This window comes from Pseudophryne corroboree, chromosome 9, assembly GCF_028390025.1.
Source record: "Pseudophryne corroboree isolate aPseCor3 chromosome 9, aPseCor3.hap2, whole genome shotgun sequence".
NCBI lineage: Eukaryota > Metazoa > Chordata > Amphibia > Anura > Myobatrachidae > Pseudophryne > Pseudophryne corroboree.
The window spans coordinates 408,574,996-408,588,545 of record NC_086452.1 but is presented as its reverse complement, the minus strand read 5'-3'; positions in this window follow the sequence as shown (position 1 = coordinate 408,588,545).

Below are 13,550 nucleotides of genomic sequence, written 5' to 3'. Positions count from 1 at the left end.
TGGTTAGGTGAGTTTAAGTGATTGCTGAGTGGTGTATTTGGTTTGTAAGTCGTCTTGTGATTATTATTGTTGTGGTGTTGTTTTGAAGTGTGTCATATTTTTAGCGTTTTTTTTTTATTTCAGTCTATTGTTGATTGTGTGTGTGTGTGTGTGTGTGTGTGTGTGTGTGTGTGTGTGTGTGTGTGTGTGTGTGTGTGGTGTGTAGTGTTAGTGGAGGAGTGTGTTTTGTGTATTTTGTTACTCGTGTTATTTGTTGTTTGTGTCAATTATGTCTCAGTCAGAGGTGAGTGAGGTGGAAGAGGTGAGTGAAGTGGAGGTGTTGAGTGAGGCGGAGGCAGGGCCGGATTAACAATGGGGCGGATGGAGCTGCAGCTCCAAGCCCCCCATTGAAAATAGGCCCACAGAGTTCCCTGCAGTGCAGCCAGTGCTGACAGGAGGAAAAAACTTTTCTCCTGTCATCACTCAAAAGCAAATGCCTCCCTGTCCCTGCTCCCTCCCAGCCAAGGCTCCTCCTATTCCCTTCAGACCACCAGCAACAGTGCACAACTGGCCTCTTCCCCTGCTGTGTTGCCACTTGCCAGAAGCTCAAACTCCGGGATTTGCTAAGCCCCGCCCCCGACCGTGATAAGCCCCGCCCCTCGGCAGCCTGAACGAAGCTGTGATTGCTCAGACTGCCAAAAACTCTGCTCCAATGGTATCCAAAGCTTTACCTGGCTGCACCATTCCATTCACATAAAGCCCGGAACCACCGCCCCCCTTCCCACGGGTAACCCGAAGCTCCGCCCACAGGGCTGTCTAGCCCCGCCCCTTGGAAGTCAGCCATGTGTCTCCTTGCAGAGTGCAGCCTCTCCATACAGAAGCCTTGGAGACCACTGCAGCTGATCTGTAAGTAAAGTCTGCACTGCAGGACAGACACAGATGTATAACAATAAATTATTGTTTTAAGTACTATGGTGTGGTATAATATGTGTATGGGAATGGGAGCACTGCAACATCATGGGGGCAGTGTTGATATGAGGGCCCCCTCTCTTAGGTTCCCCCCAAAGGCTTAATCCGGCCCTGCCAGTGACCACTGTATCTCCACAACAGCACACGGCAGTATGCTCGCTGCTGCTGCAGTGACATTACCTGAACCCAGAGAAGGTCACCTGTGCAGTGAGACGGCTCCTTGCAGTGACCACTGACCTAATACAGTGTAGCAGCGGCGCTCCCGCAAACTCCCGATATACCCGGGCTTTACCCCCCCCAGAGGTGACTTCTGGCCCAGTGTCCACTTTACAGTACAGCTTACTGCTCAGGCAGCCACTGTCAGAAGGAGGATGTCAGTCACTCCCTCAACCCTGGCACACCCTGTTGGAGCCATCCCCTGCCAGAAGGGTGATGACGGCTCTCCTCGACTTTGATCCCATCCAACCCCCGCACTGGAGGCAAGCATTGCAGCCTTGCATGTTCCCCCTTTTCTTTTATTGATAAGTGCCCCACAGGTTTGTTGCCCAGAGGCCCCAGAAACCTTAAACCGTCCATGAAGGTAGCGCAGTATTGTGGTGTGGGGAGATAGTCTGGGGACCAGTGAAATAGTGTGGAGATGTAGTGTGGGGAGTTAGCTTAGTAATATACTGCAGGGATGTAGTGTGGGGAGGTAGCATAGTGATATACCGCAGGGATGTAGTATGGGGAGGTAGCGTAGTGATATACGGTGGGGAGGTAGCATAGTGATGTAGTGTGTAGAGATGAGCGCCTGAAATTTTTCGGGTTTTGTGTTTTGGTTTTGGGTTCGGTTCCGCGGCCGTGTTTTGGGTTCGACCGCGTTTTGGCAAAACCTCACCGAATTTTTTTTGTCGGATTCGGGTGTGTTTTGGATTCGGGTGTTTTTTTCAAAAAACACTAAAAAACAGCTTAAATCATAGAATTTGGGGGTCATTTTGATCCCAAAGTATTATTAACCTCAAAAACCATAATTTACACTCATTTTCAGTCTATTCTGAATACCTCACACCTCACAATATTATTTTTAGTCCTAAAATTTGCACCGAGGTCGCTGTGTGAGTAAGATAAGCGACCCTAGTGGCCGACACAAACACCGGGCCCATCTAGGAGTGGCACTGCAGTGTCACGCAGGATGTCCCTTCCAAAAAACCCTCCCCAAACAGCACATGACGCAAAGAAAAAAAGAGGCGCAATGAGGTAGCTGTGTGAGTAAGATTAGCGACCCTAGTGGCCGACACAAACACCGGGCCCATCTAGGAGTGGCACTGCAGTGTCACGCAGGATGGCCCATCCAAAAAACCCTCCCCAAACAGCACATGACGCAAAGAAAAAAAGAGGCGCAATGAGGTAGCTGTGTGAGTAAGATTAGCGACCCTAGTGGCCGACACAAACACCGGGCCCATCTAGGAGTGGCACTGCAGTGTCACGCAGGATGGCCCTTCCAAAAAACCCTCCCCAAACAGCACATGACGCAAAGAAAAAAAGAGGCGCAATGAGGTAGCTGTGTGAGTAAGATTAGCGACCCTAGTGGCCGACACAAACACCGGGCCCATCTAGGAGTGGCACTGCAGTGTCACGCAGGATGTCCCTTCCAAAAAACCCTCCCCAAACAGCACATGACGCAAAGAAAAAAAGAGGCGCAATGAGGTAGCTGTGTGAGTAAGATTAGCGACCCTAGTGGCCAACACAAACACCGGGCCCATCTAGGAGTGGCACTGCAGTGTCACGCAGGATGTCCCTTCCAAAAAACCCTCCCCAAACAGCACATGACGCAAAGAAAAAAAGAGGCGCAATGAGGTAGCTGACTGTGTGAGTAAGATTAGCGACCCTAGTGGCCGACACAAACACCGGGCCCATCTAGGAGTGGCACTGCAGTGTCACGCAGGATGTCCCTTCCAAAAAAACCCTCCCCAATCAGCACATGATGCAAAGAAAAAGAAAAGAAAAAAGAGGTGCAAGATGGAATTGTCCTTGGGCCCTCCCACCCACCCTTATGTTGTATAAACAAAACAGGACATGCACACTTTAACCAACCCATCATTTCAGTGACAGGGTCTGCCACACGACTGTGACTGATATGACGGGTTGGTTTGGACCCCCCCCCCAAAAAAGAAGCAATTAATCTCTCCTTGCACAAACTGGCTCTACAGAGGCAAGATGTCCACCTCATCTTCACCCTCCGATATATCACCGTGTACATCCCCCTCCTCACAGATTATCAATTCGTCCCCACTGGAATCCACCATCTCAGCTCCCTGTGTACTTTGTGGAGGCAATTGCTGCTGGTCAATGTCTCCGCGGAGGAATTGATTATAATTAATTTTAATGAACATCATCTTCTCCACATTTTCTGGATGTAACCTCGTACGCCGATTGCTGACAAGGTGAGCGGCGGCACTAAACACTCTTTCGGAGTACACACTTGTGGGAGGGCAACTTAGGTAGAATAAAGCCAGTTTGTGCAAGGGCCTCCAAATTGCCTCTTTTTCCTGCCAGTATAAGTACGGACTGTGTGACGTGCCTACTTGGATGCGGTCACTCATATAATCCTCCACCATTCTATCAATGTTGAGAGAATCATATGCAGTGACAGTAGACGACATGTCCGTAATCGTTGTCAGGTCCTTCAGTCCGGACCAGATGTCAGCATCAGCAGTCGCTCCAGACTGCCCTGCATCACCGCCAGCGGGTGGGCTCGGAATTCTGAGCCTTTTCCTCGCACCCCCAGTTGCGGGAGAATGTGAAGGAGGAGATGTTGACAGGTCGCGTTCCGCTTGACTTGACAATTTTGTCACCAGCAGGTCTTTCAACCCCAGCAGACCTGTGTCTGCCGGAAAGAGAGATCCAAGGTAGGCTTTAAATCTAGGATCGAGCACGGTGGCCAAAATGTAGTGCTCTGATTTCAACAGATTGACCACCCGTGAATCCTTGTTAAGCGAATTAAGGGCTGCATCCACAAGTCCCACATGCCTAGCGGAATCGCTCCCTTTTAGCTCCTTCTTCAATGCCTCCAGCTTCTTCTGCAAAAGCCTGATGAGGGGAATGACCTGACTCAGGCTGGCAGTGTCTGAACTGACTTCACGTGTGGCAAGTTCAAAGGGCATCAGAACCTTGCACAACGTTGAAATCATTCTCCACTGCACTTGAGACAGGTGCATTCCATCTCCTATATCGTGCTCAATTGTATAGGCTTGAATGGCCTTTTGCTGCTCCTCCAACCTCTGAAGCATATAGAGGGTTGAATTCCACCTCGTTACCACTTCTTGCTTCAGATGATGGCAGGGCAGGTTCAGTAGTTTTTGGTGGTGCTCCAGTCTTCTGTACGTGGTGCCTGTACGCCGAAAGTGTCCCGCAATTTTTCTGGCCACCGACAGCATCTCTTGCACGCCCCTGTCGTTTTTTTAAAAATTCTGCACCACCAAATTCAAGGTATGTGCAAAACATGGGACGTGCTGGAATTTGCCCATATTTAATGCACACACAATATTGCTGGCGTTGTCCGATGCCACAAATCCACAGGAGAGTCCAATTGGGGTAAGCCATTCCGCGATGATCTTCCTCAGTTGCCGTAAGAGGTTTTCAGCTGTGTGCGTATTCTGGAAAGCGGTGATACAAAGCGTAGCCTGCCTAGGAAAGAGTTGGCGTTTGCGAGATGCTGCTACTGGTGCCGCCGCTGCTGTTCTTGCGGCGGGAGTCCATACATCTACCCAGTGGGCTGTCACAGTCATATAGTCCTGACCCTGCCCTGCTCCACTTGTCCACATGTCCGTGGTTAAGTGGACATTGGGTACAACTGCATTTTTTAGGACACTGGTGAGTCTTTTTCTGACGTCCGTGTACATTCTCGGTATCGCCTGCCTAGAGAAGTGGAACCTAGATGGTATTTGGTAACGGGGGCACACTGCCTCAATAAATTGTCTAGTTCCCTGTGAACTAACGGCGGATACCGGACGCACGTCTAACACCAACATAGTTGTCAAGGACTCAGTTATCCGCTTTGCAGTAGGATGACTGCTGTGATATTTCATCTTCCTCGCAAAGGACTGTTGAACAGTCAATTGCTTACTGGAAGTTGTACAAGTGGGCTTACGACTTCCCCTCTGGGATGACCATCGACTCCCAGCGGCAACAACAGCAGCGCCAGCAGCAGTAAGCGTTACACGCAAGGATGCATCGGAGGAATCCCAGGCAGGAGAGGACTCGTCAGAATTGCCAGTGACATGGCCTGCAGGACTATTGGCATTCCTGGGGAAGGAGGAAATTGACACTGAGGGAGTTGGTGGGGTGGTTTGCGTGAGCTTGGTTACAAGAGGAAGGGATTTACTGGTCAGTGGACTGCTTCCGCTGTCACCCAAAGTTTTTGAACTTGTCACTGACTTATTATGAATGCGCTGCAGGTGACGTATAAGGGAGGATGTTCCGAGGTGGTTAACGTCCTTACCCCTACTTATTACAGCTTGACAAAGGGAACACACGGCTTGACACCTGTTGTCCGCATTTCTGGTGAAATACCTCCACACCGAAGAGCTGATTTTTTTGGTATTTTCACCTGGCATGTCAACGGCCATATTCCTCCCACGGACAACAGGTGTCTCCCCGGGTGCCTGACTTAAACAAACCACCTCACCATCAGAATCCTCCTGGTCAATTTCCTCCCCAGCGCCAGCAACACCCATATCCTCCTCATCCTGGTGTACTTCAACACTGACATCTTCAATCTGACTATCAGGAACTGGACTGCGGGTGCTCCTTCCAGCACTTGCAGGGGGCGTGCAAATGGTGGAAGGCGCATGCTCTTCATGTCCAGTGTTGGGAAGGTCAGGCATCGCAACCGACACAATTGGACTCTCCTTGTGGATTTGGGATTTCAAAGAACGCACAGTTCTTTGCGGTGCTTTTGCCAGCTTCAGTCTTTTCAGTTTTCTAGCGAGAGGCTGAGTGCTTCCATCCTCATGTGAAGCTGAACCACTAGCCATGAACATAGGCCAGGGCCTCAGCCGTTCCTTGCCACTCCGTGTGGTAAATGGCATATTGGCAAGTTTACGCTTCTCCTCCGACAATTTTATTTTAGGTTTTGGAGTCCTTTTTTTACTGATATTTGGTGTTTTGGTTTTGACATGCTCTGTACTATGCCATTGGGCATCGGCCTTGGCAGACGACGTTGCTGGCATTTCATCGTCTCGGCCATGACTAGTGGCAGCAGCTTCAGCACGAGGTGGAAGTGGATCTTGATCTTTCCCTAATTTTGGAACCTCAACATTTTTGTTCTCCATATTTTAATAGGCACAACTAAAAGGCACCTCAGGTAAACAATGGAGATGGATGGATTGGATACTAGTATACAATTATGGACGGGCTGCCGAGTGCCGACACAGAGGTAGCCACAGCCGTGAACTACCGCACTGTACTGTGTCTGCTGCTAATATATAGACTGGTTGATAAAGAGATAGTATACTCGTAACTAGTATGTATGTATAAAGAAAGAAAAAAAAACCACGGTTAGGTGGTATATACAATTATGGACGGGCTGCCGAGTGCCGACACAGAGGTAGCCACAGCCGTGAACTACCGCACTGTACTGTGTCTGCTGCTAATATAGACTGGTTGATAAAGAGATAGTATACTACTAATATTATATACTGGTGGTCAGGTCACTGGTCACTAGTCACACTGGCAGTGGCACTCCTGCAGCAAAAGTGTGCACTGTTTAATTTTAATATAATATTATGTACTCCTGGCTCCTGCTATAACCTATAACTGGCACTGCAGTAGTGCTCCCCAGTCTCCCCCACAATTATAAGCTGTGTGAGCTGAGCAGTCAGACAGATATATAATATATATATAGATGATGCAGCACACTGGCCTGAGCCTGAGCAGTGCACACAGATATGGTATGTGACTGACTGAGTCACTGTGTGTATCGCTTTTTTCAGGCAGAGAACGGATATATTAAATAAACTGCACTGTGTGTCTGGTGGTCACTCACTATATAATATATTATGTACTCCTGGCTCCTGCTATAACCTATAACTGGCACTGCAGTAGTGCTCCCCAGTCTCCCCCACAATTATAAGCTGTGTGAGCTGAGCAGTCAGACAGATATATATAATATTATATATAGATAATAGATGATGCAGCACACTGGCCTGAGCCTGAGCAGTGCACACAGATATGGTATGTGACTGAGTCACTGTGTGCTGTGTATCGCTTTTTTCAGGCAGAGAACGGATTATAAATAAAAGTGGTGGTCACTGGTCACTATCAGCAAAACTCTGCACTGTACACTACTGAGTACTCCTAATGCTCCCCAAAATTAGTAAATCAAGTGTCTCTCTAATCTATTCTAATTCTAAACGGAGAGGACGCCAGCCACGTCCTCTCCCTATCAATCTCAATGCACGTGTGAAAATGGCGGCGACGCGGGCTCCTTATATAGAATCCGAGTCTCGCGATAGAATCCGAGCCTCGCGAGAATCCGACAGCGTCATGATGACGTTCGGGCGCGCTCGGGTTAACCGAGCAAGGCGGGAAGATCCGAGTCGCTCGGACCCGTGAAAAAAAACATGAAGTTCTGGCGGGTTCGGATTCAGAGAAACCGAACCCGCTCATCTCTAGTAGTGTGGGGAGGTATAGTGTGGAGATGTAGTGTGGTGAGGTAGCATTGTGATATACGGTGGGGAGGTAGCATAGTGATGTAGTGTGGGGAGGTATAGTGTGGAGATGTAGTGTGGTGAGGTAGCATAGTGATATACGGTGGGGAGGTAGCATAGTGATGTAGTGTGGGGAGGTATACCGCAGGGATGTAGTGTGGGGAGGTAGCATAGTGATATACGGTGGGGAGGTAGCATAGTGATGTAGTGTGGGGAGGTATAGTGTGGAGATGTAGTGTGGTGAGGTAGCATTGTGATATACGGTGGGGAGGTAGCATAGTGATGTAGTGTGGGGAGGTATAGTGTGGAGATGTAGTGTGGTGAGGTAGCATAGTGATATACGGTGGGGAGGTAGCATAGTGATGTAGTGTGGGGAGGTATAGTGTGGAGATGTAGTGTGGTGAGGTAGCATAGTGATATACGGTGGGGAGGTAGCATAGTGATGTAGTGTGGGGAGGTATAGTGTGGAGATGTAGTGTGGTGAGGTAGCATAGTGATATACGGTGGGGAGGTAGTATAGTGATGTAGTGTGGGGAGGTATAGTGTGGAGATGTAGTGTGGTGAGGTAACAAAACATAGTGATATACGGTGGGGAGGTAGCATAGTGATGTAGTGTGGGGAGGTATAGTGTGGAGATGTAGTGTGGTGAGGTAGCATAGTGATATACGGTGGGGAGGTAGCATAGTGATGTAGTGTGGGGAGGTATAGTGTGGAGATGTAGTGTGGTGAGGTAACATAGTGATATACGGTGGGGAGGTAGCATAGTGATGTAGTGTGGGGAGGTATAGTGTGGAGATGTAGTGTGAGTTGGTAGCATAGTGATATACTGTGGGGAGTAGTTTGGGGAGGTAGAAATAGTGATGTACTGTGGGGTGGTAGTGCAGTGATATAGTATGTCACACTACCTGCCACGGCACATAGTAGGCCCTTCCTACATTTCTGCTCCAGGCCCACGTGGACCTTAATCTGGCACTGGGCGGAGGGGTTAGTTTGAGGGAGGAGGTGAGTGAGGCTGAGGGTGTTAGTGAGAGGGAGGAGAGTAGTGAGTCGGAGGATAAGGAGGAGGGTGAGGTTGCTGCTGCGGACTCTAGTGAGAGTGATGGTGCTGTGGCTCCGCAGCCAAGCACCACTACGAAGACCGGGCGCAACGTGAAGTTTTGTTATGCAAAAAATGTTGCGCTGGTTGGTGAGCTGATGCGCCATCATCGGCAGCTCTTTGGCGCTGAGGCCTCCAAAGTCACTTCTCGCAGAAAGAGTGCTACTTGGGCTAAAGTTGTAGCTGCAGTGAATAGCGAGGAAGTTGTTCGCAGGACAGAGGACACATGTCGTAAACGTTTTTATGACATAAAGCGCCGTGTCAAGGCCAAAATGGCCAAGAGGCCAAGTCTGCCCGTCAAACCGGTGGTGGGCATCCGTATATCGCAACTTATGCGTAGTGGGAGGAGCCAGTGCGGAGCTTAATTCCTCGCGAAGTGGTTGGGGCCACTTATGTGCGTGATTCAGATCGACCCAGGCAGGATGGTGAGTAGTTTTTATGGGGTTTTTTTTGTGTACAATTGTTTTGTTGTTAAAACTTTGGAGTCCTGCTATGTGTTATATTTGGACTATGCTAGTTTAGTGTGTATTAGTGTGTGTAATTGTGTATCATTATTGTTTGTGTAAAATCTCCTGGGTGTTACTATTGTGTGTTAGCAATTAGTTAAGGTCCTTAATAATGTACCTGGTGAAATGTACCTTATTTAGAATTGATTGTATTGGTTATTGGTGGGACACACCATTTACCTGCAAAGGTGTAAGTGTGGTGTCTTCATGATTTATTGGTTAAGGACACATGTTCATTTAGTGAATTTTAAAACAAAGACGCTTTTCTAGGTGGTGTTTTGTGGTTTCACAAATACTTTTTTTATTCCTAAGTTTTTAAAAAATGTAATGTATGCATTTGGTATGTAGTTTGTTTTTCAGTCAAAATTGTATTTGTTCTGATTTGTGTTTGTAACATTAATCTGTTTAATTTTGTATGCTACGCACATGTCGCCATGTGTGTTGCTTAGTTGTTGCCACATTGTGATGAAGTTGCATTACTCTTTTGTGTTTTAGTTTTGAGGATTTGTTTTAGAATGTATGGTTATGTATGTGTTTGTAACTAATTTTTGAGAAATGCTATTTGTTGTTATTGTTGTTTGCAAATGCATTTGTGTGTACCAGGCCCGGCGCTACCCGCTCAGCGAAGGGATGCAGTGCAGGGAGGCGCTGGGACGGTGAGGCGCTCCCCCTGCTCTGCATTCCTTCCCTGCTGCGCCGTCCTGTCCCCCCTGCTGCTGGTGCAGCTGCCAGTGCTGTGTCTGTCACTGTATGACAGGCACTGGCAGCGGGCACCTGCAGCATGAAAAGCCTCCTCCCTCCCCTCACCTGTGCAGTGTGACAGCGCCGAGTACGGGACAGAAGGGGGCGGAGCTACACGGGTCATAAGGGGCGGGGCTACACGGACCAGGCTGCTCATGTACAGAGGGAGACTGGCTTAGGTAAGTGGAGGGTGAGAGAGAAGTGTGTGTGTGTATATGGTGGGTGTGTATGTGTGTGTATATATGTGTGAATTGTGTGTGTGTGTGTGTGTGTGTGTGTGTGTGTGTGTGTGTGTGTGTGTGTGAGGTATGTCTGTGCGCGCGCTTTATGGACGCTACTACTGGGGGGGCATTACGTATAACGACGCTACTGCTACTGGGGGGGGCATTACGTATAAGGACGCTATTGCTACTGGGGGGGGCATTATGTATAAGGACGACGATACTACTACTGGGGGTGGGGGCATTACGTATAAGGACGATACTACTACTGGGGGGGGGGCATTACGTATAAGGACGCTACTGCTACTGGGGGGGGCATTACGTATAAGGACGCTACTACTACTGGGGGGGGCATTACGTATAAGGACGCTATTACTACAGGGGGGGCATTACGTGTAGCAACGCTACTACTGGGTGGGCCATTACGTGTAAGGACGCTACTACTACTGGGGCTGGGGGCATTACGTATAAGGACGATACTACTACTGGGGTGCACTACGTATAAGGACGCTACTACTACTGGGGGGGGGCATTACGTATAAGGGCGATACTACTACTTGGGGGCATTATGTATAAGGACGCTACTATTACTGAGAGGGCATTACGTATAACAATGCTACTACTGGGGGGAGGGCATTACGTATAAGGATGCTACTAGTGCGCAGAGCATTATGTATAAGGACGGTACCACTACTGGGGGCGCATTACGTATAAGAACGCTACTACTACTGGGAGGGCATTACGTATAAGGACGCTACTACTACTGGGGGGCATTACGTATAAGGACGCTACTACTCCTAGGGGGGAATTACGTATAAGAACGCTTCTACTACTGGGGGTGCACTACGTATAAGGACGCTACTACTACTGGGGGGTATTACGTATAAGGATGCTACTACTACTGGGGGGGGCATTATGTATAAGGACGCTACTACTACGGGGGGGCATTATGTATAAGGATGCTACTACTACTGGGAGGGCATTACGTATAAGGACGCTACTACTACTGGGGGTGCACTACGTATAAGGATGCTACTACTACTGGGGGGCATTACGTATAAGGACGCTACTACTTCTAGGGGGGAATTACGTATAAGGACGCTTCTACTACTGGGGGTGCACTACGTATAAGGACGCTACTACTACTGGGGGGTATTACGTATAAGGACGCGTCTACTACTGGGGGTGCACTACGTATAAGGACGCTACTACTACTGGGGGGCATTATGTATAAGGATGCTACTACTACTGGGGGGGCATTATGTATAAGGACGCTACTACTACGGGGGGGGCATTATGTATAAGGATGCTACTACTACTGGGGGGGATTATGTGTAAGGATGCTACTACTGCTGAGGGCATTATGTATAAGGATGCTACTACTACTGGGGGCATTATGTATAAGGACACTACTACTACTGGGAGGCATTATGTATAAGGATGCTACTACTACTGGGGGGCATTATGTATAAGGACACTACTACTACTGGGGGGCATTATGTATAAGGATGCTACTATTACTGGGGTGCATTACATATAAGGACGCTACTACTAGGGGTGGGGCATTACGTATAAGATTAATAAGATTGTGCTACATTGTGGCGTAATTTTGAATGGGGGTACTATTGTGTGGCCATGCCCCTTACTTGTGAGACCACACCCCTTTTCCCGGCGCGCGCCAAAGGAATATGGGAGGGCGCAAATTTATAGTTTTCAGGGGGGCGCCGAACACTCTAGCACCGGCCCTGGTGTGTACAAATCATATGTTTCTTTGTATTACAGTGGCTCGGAAACGCACAAGCCAAACCACTCCTTCAAATGTTGAACATGGTGCTGATGTTGCAGAAGGTAAATGTGAAACACATTAACACTTAAGGAGGAGTTAAAATCACTGACAAATTTAGACAAGTACATTTGTTTCACATAGGTCCATCCCGCCATCATCCGACTGTGCATATGCGCACAGGCCACGGATCCACAACGCGTCAACTAGTGGCACAGAAAAGACCACGACAGGATCTGCCCAGAGCACAATCTGCCTGTCCACCAACGCGACACATCAGTACGGTCGCATCAAGGCCACCATCCGATTTGCTTGCTCCCTCCCCACCACTTCAACTGCAGTCCCCTCAAATTCCAGGTGAGTCCAAAAATATACACACAAAAAAAAACCATTACAAATATTTTTTATACATACAGACACACACACACACACACACACACACACACACACACACACACACACACACACACACACACACACACACACACACACAGTAATCTTATTAGATTAGCCTTTACACTGATTTAAGAAAATGCTTTTGACATGGCCAACCCTTTATAAATTACAAATAAAGTTTAGGATTATTCTGTCCGTACATTTGAAGCAAAGACTAGCATATTGGGGGTCATTCCTAGTTGTTCGCTCGTTGCTGATTTTCGCTATGCTGCGATTTGTTGCAAACTGCGCATGCGCAAGGCACGCAGGGCGCATGCGCTTAGTTATTTAACTAAAAACGTAGCAGATTTGCTGTGGATCCTGCGGCGCTTTTCAGTCGCACTGCTGATCGGTGAATGATTGACAGGAAAGGGGCGTTTCTGGGTGGTAACTGAGCGTTTTCCGGGAGTGTGCTAAAAAACGCAGGCGTGTCAGGGAAAAACGCGGGAGTGTCTGGAGAAACGGGGGAGTGGCTGGCCGAACGCAGGGCGTGTTTGTGACGTCAAACCAGGAACTAAACGGACCGAGCTGATCGCAATCTGTGAGTAGGTCTGGAACTACTCAGAAACTGCAAGAATTATTTATTAGCAGTTCTGCTACTCTTTCATTCGCTATTCTGCTAAGGTAAGGGTGTGTACACACGGTGAGATCCCTGCTATGTTCGATTTTGACTATGCGATTTCCCTTGAACTCCCCCAGAGCCCAGATAGCACAGATTGTACAGATTTTGACTATCTGTTCTTGAGGTTTTGTCTATGTACGATCTTGAGTAAGTGCCAATTTTGACTATACTTTGTACTAGATAGTACACTAGATAGTCAAGCTTGACTTGCCTGCACAGTCTATCTAGCCTTATGATACCGACCCCACGGGAGCGCGCATCGGGATCGAATCTGTATCGCAAGCTGCCTAGCACCATGAGATATGCACTAACTTTTCATAAGATTTTGACTATATAGTCAAAATCTCACAGATTTATCTCACCGTGTGTACACACCCTATGATACACTCCCAGAGGGCGGCGGCCTAGCGTGTGCAATGCTGCTAAAAGCAGCTAGCGAGCGAACAACTCGTAATGAGGGCCATTGTGCAGAAGTATACTACCAAATGTGAATTTAACGTATGCACACA